Here is a 6,000-nt window from a genome sequence, read left to right as displayed (position 1 = left end):
AGTAGCAGGGGTAAAAGAGCCTATCTTGAGTCTGAATTGAAAGTAGGTCTATTTGAACACATCTGACCATTGGGTTGATGGAAGCAGAGGTCACTTTGCAAGAATGGGCACTCCAGGTGTCCTGGGTGGCTCAGTTGGTTAAGCGTCCGACTTCGGCTCAGGTCATGATCTCACGGTTCGAGCCCCTGCATTGGGCTCTATGCTGAGAGCTCAGAGCCAGGAGTCTGATTCGGATTCTGTGTCTCCCTGTCTCTCTCCCCTTCCCCTGCTCGTGCTCTCTCTCTCTCTCTCTCTCAAAAGTAAATAAACATTAAAAAAAAAAAAAAAAAAAAAGAATGAGCACTCCAGGATGGCAGATAGTGTGGTTACTGTAGAACCCCCAGCACCTAAAGCAGTGCCTGGTGCCTAATGGGCACTCAAAATATGTTTTCAAAATGCACTGGTGAGTGAATGAGAGGGGAGGGATTCCCACAGGTGGAGGCTGATCCAATCAGGAACTTGGTCATCAGGGAGGAGGCCAAACTGGGCATCTCTCAGCTTTGTCTCTCAGCCTAGTTTTTCATGTCCAAGGGCCAGGAGAACAGGATGTTGTAAGTAAAACTAAGAGACTTCTAGAGACAAACACCTTGCCTTAAGACTCCACCAAGAAAATGCATTACAGAAGGTAGGAAAAGGATATTCCTCCCCTGCTTCTTCAAAGACCACACACAATCTCTGGCAAGAGGGAGTTCCTTGTGAAACCCAGGCAAAGCCCTTGCCAGTGGAGCTGGGTGCTTGGTGAAGCAGCCAGTGGTATGAATGATTCTGAGCTGCATAGCTTTCACTGCATGGGATACTGTTATTCAAATTCAGCAGAATAACAGGATGCTCTCTTAAAATTTCCTATGTGGGGGCAGGATAGTGGCAGTTTTTATCTGTGTTTTCCCCACCTTGCCGAGTCTAATAGTGCATTCTTGAGGGTCAGAAGACACAAACATAATGATAAGTGGAATTTCCCACTTCAGGCATCCCTGATTATTAGGTATGTGGCCTAATTTGTCCTTGTTCTTACCGCCAAATAGCTTCGTGATACCTCTACAGGTATTCTTATCATTTTTGCCAAACATCATTTCTCAATAGTCAGTGTGATGGCTGCAGATGTTCCTGGACCAGTGGGTCTCTGGATATAAGATGTTCATTTGAGGTCAAGAAGAAAATACTTTCTACCTCATTTTTATCTCTAGGTTATAAAGAGAGGTGTTATAGAGGGAAGGAGTCCTCTGAATTGTTTTCTCTTAAAAATGGGATCAGGAGGGGGCACCTGGGTGGCTCGGTCAGTAAAGTGTCTGACTTCAGCTCAGGTCATGATCTCCCACTTCTTGAGTTCAAGCCCCACGTTGGGCTCTGTGATGACAGCTCAGAACCTGGAGCTTGCTTTGGGTTCTGTGTCTCCCTCTCTCTCTGTCCCTCCCCCGTTCATACTCTGTCTCTCTCTCAAAAATGAACATTAAGGGGCGCCTGGGTGGCGCAGTCGGTTAAGCGTCCGACTTCAGCCAGGTCACGATCTCGCGCTCCGTGAGTTCGAGCCCCATGTCAGGCTCTGGGCTGATGGCTCAGAGCCTGGAGCCTGTTTCCGATTCTGTGTCTCCCTCTCTCTCTGCCCCTCCCCCGTTCATGCTCTGTCTCTCTCTGTCCCAAAAATAAATAAAAAACGTTGAAAAAAAAATGAACATTAAACATTTTTTAAAATGGGATCAGGAGACTGGTGAGCACCCCTCAGAAGTCAAAGTGGACTGAACATGTCAGCTGGGCTTCCACATACTTTCTTGGGGCCCTGTGATGGTTAATTTTATGTCAACATGGCTAAGCAATGGTTCCAGTTGTCTGGTTGAATGTTAGTCTAGATGTGAAGGTATTTGGTCGGTGTGATTGACATTTACAGACAGTTGACTTCAAGTAAAGTAGATTACCCTCCAAAATGTGAGTAGGCCTCATCCCATCCATTGAAGGCCTTAAGATATCAAATATCTGAGGTTTCCAGAGAAGACTTTCTGCCTTGGGACTGTAACATAGAAATTCAGCCTGCGTTTCCAGCCAGCTGGTCTGCCCTATGGATTTCTGACTGGCCAGACTTCACAATTAAATGAGTTGATTCCTTAAAATAAATCTTTCTCTCTCTTTCTTTCCTTCTTCCTTCCCACTTTTCCTTTCTCTTTCTACCCCCTCCACATCCATCCTCCTTTCTCTCTCTCCACATACATACATCCTATTGGTCTGTTTCTCTGGAGAGTTCTGATACTGGCAAAGACTCCCTCCTTCACCAACTGTAGTCAGGCTTCTTTGAGTCCTCTCCTTGACTAGCTCTCATCCTTTACCTGCTGAGCCCAGTTTTGCCAAAGAATCCACCCACCACCCCCATATCCAATTACATTCTTCTTCCTCCACCCTTGATATCTAATCAAACTCCTCTTCCTCCACTCTTGATACCTAACCAAGTTTCTCTTAGTAAGTTTCTTAGTAAATCCTCACTTGCTCCTGTTTGTATTTGGAATTGAGTTTAGTCTCTTGTATTGCAATGGTCTCTCTCCTGTTCCCATAGTCTTGAACAAACTCTGTCTTTCATTAAAATTTATTTATTTATTTATTTATTTATTTATTTATTTATTGAGAGAGAGACAGAAAGAACAAGTGGGGAAAAGGCAGAGACAGAGAGGGAGAGAGAGAATCTCAAGCAGGTTCTGTGTTGCCAGTGCAGAGCCCAAGGCAGGACTTAAACTCACAAACTGTGAGATCATGACCTGAGCCAAAACTAAGAGTCAGGCACTTAACCAGGTGAGCCACCCAGGCTCTCCTCTGCATGGTCATTTTTAACAAGCATCCACTGAGTAATTTCTCTGTAATAGTACAGACCCCCAAATCTAATGCTGGTTATAGAAATTTTATAATTTTGGAAAATCAAACTTAGTTTCTCATATGGCTGCTACTTCCTGTGTTCCTACAGCAGTCGGAAGTGCTAAAATCAAGAACAGCACATAGGCTTGCCTGAGGTGCAGCAAGCAGGGGGAGGGGAGAGACTACGTTTTACTGCCTCCACTCCGGTGTGGTACAGAATGGAAGGTGGTAGCTCTAACAGATGGGAACACTTCTGAGTCCTTCTGGCTCATGTGGGTAAATCAGACAGCTGGCTGTGATCTGGTGTGAGGTAGGGCCCAGGAACTGAAGAGCAGTACTGTCTACTTACAACAAGCTTCTTTTGTGTCTAGATGTCCTTTGTGAGGACATATACAAGACCCACAGGGACTTCAGCAATATCAAATTGTGAGGAAGATTAGGATGCCAGATTAGGTTATCACAAGACTGGAGAGCCTCTCTAGAAAGCAGCTGCTGATCCACAGTGGTGGGTAGCAAGTGCTCGTCTGGGTGAGAGAGGCACATTGACAGCTGACACATTAAACAGATAATGCCATCCTTCTGACAGTCGGTACCCACATAGGAGTGAGCTCAGCTGTCATCTCAGGGTATAAGAGCCTCTTCCCCTAACCGATAGATAAAGACCACAAGATCCAGGTGGGGATCCAGCCCCAGACAAGTGCCAGCAGAAAAAGTGAGTTGGGAACCAGGTCAGATAGACAAGGACAAGAGGAGGGGTGGCCCGGGATTCGGTGGGCACCTGACAAGAGGCTCAACTGTGGCACAGCTGGTGGTTGAGGACATGATGTCCTTCTGTGCTAGTTGGAAATATTTCAGGATGTGGGTGGGGCTGCCTCTGCAGAGGAGTGTCACTGACACTTCAACGGGGAGGATGTGGGGCAGGGAAGCCCAATCCATCCTGTCTTTCCAGCTCTACTTTGGGGAATATGGAGACATGCTAGGGAGTGTCTCCTTTTTATTATCAAAACTTTGCAACTTTGCCTTCAGTGACCTGCATCACTGCACAGTAATGATAATAATAATGCTACTAATAGCCAGATTTTATTGAATACTTTCCATAGGCCAAGCACATAACATTCATGATTGTATACAATCAGCCCTATTATTCCCATTTTACAGATGGGAAAGGTGAGGCTTATAAAATTAACTAAAAGCCCCCAAATTACGCAGCTAGTGGAAACAATGTGAATGCAAACAATCTAAGTTGACACTTAACCACCATGCTATTATCTTATCACAAAAGGATCTTCTCTAAGTCTGTGTATTGCTGAACGACCATATCTCAGGCTTCAAGGTGAGCTCCTATTCTTAGTTTGTGAAGCCCATTCTATTCACTAGGGACCTAACCACATGCCAGAAGATCGCTAGATTGCTGTTAAGCACTGGCACTCTTAAGTCACTGTCCTTGGGGTGCCTACGTCAGTTATGCGTTCAACTTGGCTCAGATCATGATCTCATGGGTCGTGGGTTCGAGCCCCGCGTTGGGCTCTGTGCTGACAGCTCAGAGCCTGAAGCCTGCTTCCAATTCTGTGTCTCCCTCTCTCTCTACTCCTCCCCCCCTCTCTCCCTCTCTCTATCTCTCTCTCAAAAAATAATAAACATTTAAAAAAAAAGATGCTGTGCTCCCTTCGGCAGCACATATACTAAAATTGGAACGATACAGAGAAGATTAGCATGGCCCCTGCGCAAGGATGACACGCAAATTCGTGAAGCGTTCCATATTTTTAATGGATAAAGGACCTGAATGTGAGACGGGAAACCATCAAAACCCTAGAGGGGAAAGCAGGAAAAGACCTCTCTGACCTCAGCCGTAGCAATTTCTTACTTGACACATCCTCAAAGGCAAGGGAATTAAAAGCAAAAATGAACTACTGGGACCTTATGAAGATAAAAAGCTTCTGCACAGCAAAGGAAACAACCAACAAAACTCAAAGGCAACCAACGGAATGGGAAAAGATATTTGCAAATGACATATCGGACAAAGGGCTAGTATCCAAAATCTATAAAGAGCTCACCAAACTCCACACCCGAAAAACAAATAACCCAGTGAAGAAATGGGCAGAAAACATGAATAGACACTTCTCTAAAGAAGACATCCGGATGGCCAACAGGCACATGAAAAGATGCTCAATGTCACTCCTCATCAGGGAAATACAAATCAAAACCACACTCAGATATCACCTCACGCCAGTCAGAGTGGCCAAAATGAACAGATCAGGAGACTATAGATGCTGGAGAGGATATGGAGAAACGGGAACCCTCTTGCACTGTTGGTGGGAATGCAAATTGGTGCAGCCACTCTGGAAAACAGTGTGGAGGTTCCTCAAAAAATTAAAAATAGACCTACCCTATGACCCAGCAATAGCACTGCTAGGAATTTACCCAAGGGATACAGGAGTACTGATGCATAGGGCACTTGTACCCCAATGTACCCCAATGTTTATAGCAGCACTCTCAACAATAGCCAAATTATGGAAAGAGCCTAAATGTCCATCAACTGATGAATGGATAAAGAAATTGTGGTTTATATACACAATGGAGTACTATGTGGCAATGAGAAAGAATGAAATATGGCCCTTTGTAGCAACATGGATGGAACTGGAGAGTGTTATGCTAAGTGAAATAAACCATACAGAGAAAGACAGATACCGTATGGTTTCACTCTTATGTGGATCCTGAGAAACTTAACAGAAACCCATGGGGGAGGGGAAGGAAAAAAAAAAAAAAGAGGTTAGAGTGGAAGAGAGCCAAAGCATAAGAGACTCTTAAAAACTGAGAACAAACTGAGGGTTGATGGGGGGTGGGAGGGTGGGGAGGGTGGGTGATGGGTAGTGAGGAGGGCACCTTTTGGGATGAGCACTGGGTGTTATATGGAAACCAATTTGACAATAAACTTCATATGTTGAAAAAATAAATAAATAAAATAAAAAATAAAAATTAAAAAAAAGATGTTTAGGTCACTGTCCTAGGACATTGTCAATCCACATCTTCAGGGATGACGTTTCTCCCACTGAATAGGCATGTAGCTACTTGCTGACTCTCTCTAGCATGAAGAGGAGCTCCCCTGAAGGCTGAGGAAGTGCGTATGGG

The 6,000-nt window shown here is 44.8% G+C and overlaps 1 protein-coding gene and 1 non-coding gene across 2 annotated transcripts in view; both read left to right on the top strand.

The window, feature by feature from the left end:
• Positions 1–560: 560 nt before the first annotated feature.
• The window catches only part of LRIT1 (leucine rich repeat, Ig-like and transmembrane domains 1), a 56,109-nt gene continuing 50,669 nt past the window's right edge, over positions 561–6,000 (top strand). Inside the window, exon 1 of the mRNA XM_058696877.1 lies at positions 561–664. The gene's annotated coding sequence lies outside the window, so the exon portion shown is untranslated. The remainder of the gene's footprint in view (positions 665–6,000) is intronic.
• Positions 4,530–4,636, top strand: LOC131494205 (U6 spliceosomal RNA). The gene has a single exon (XR_009253252.1). It is a non-coding gene; the product is annotated as a U6 spliceosomal RNA (small nuclear RNA).

Source organism: Neofelis nebulosa, chromosome 13, assembly GCF_028018385.1.
Source record: "Neofelis nebulosa isolate mNeoNeb1 chromosome 13, mNeoNeb1.pri, whole genome shotgun sequence".
In the NCBI taxonomy this organism is placed as follows: domain Eukaryota; kingdom Metazoa; phylum Chordata; class Mammalia; order Carnivora; family Felidae; genus Neofelis; species Neofelis nebulosa.
The sequence above is the reverse complement of the archived record's forward strand: the minus strand, read 5'-3'. Positions and strand labels throughout refer to the sequence as shown.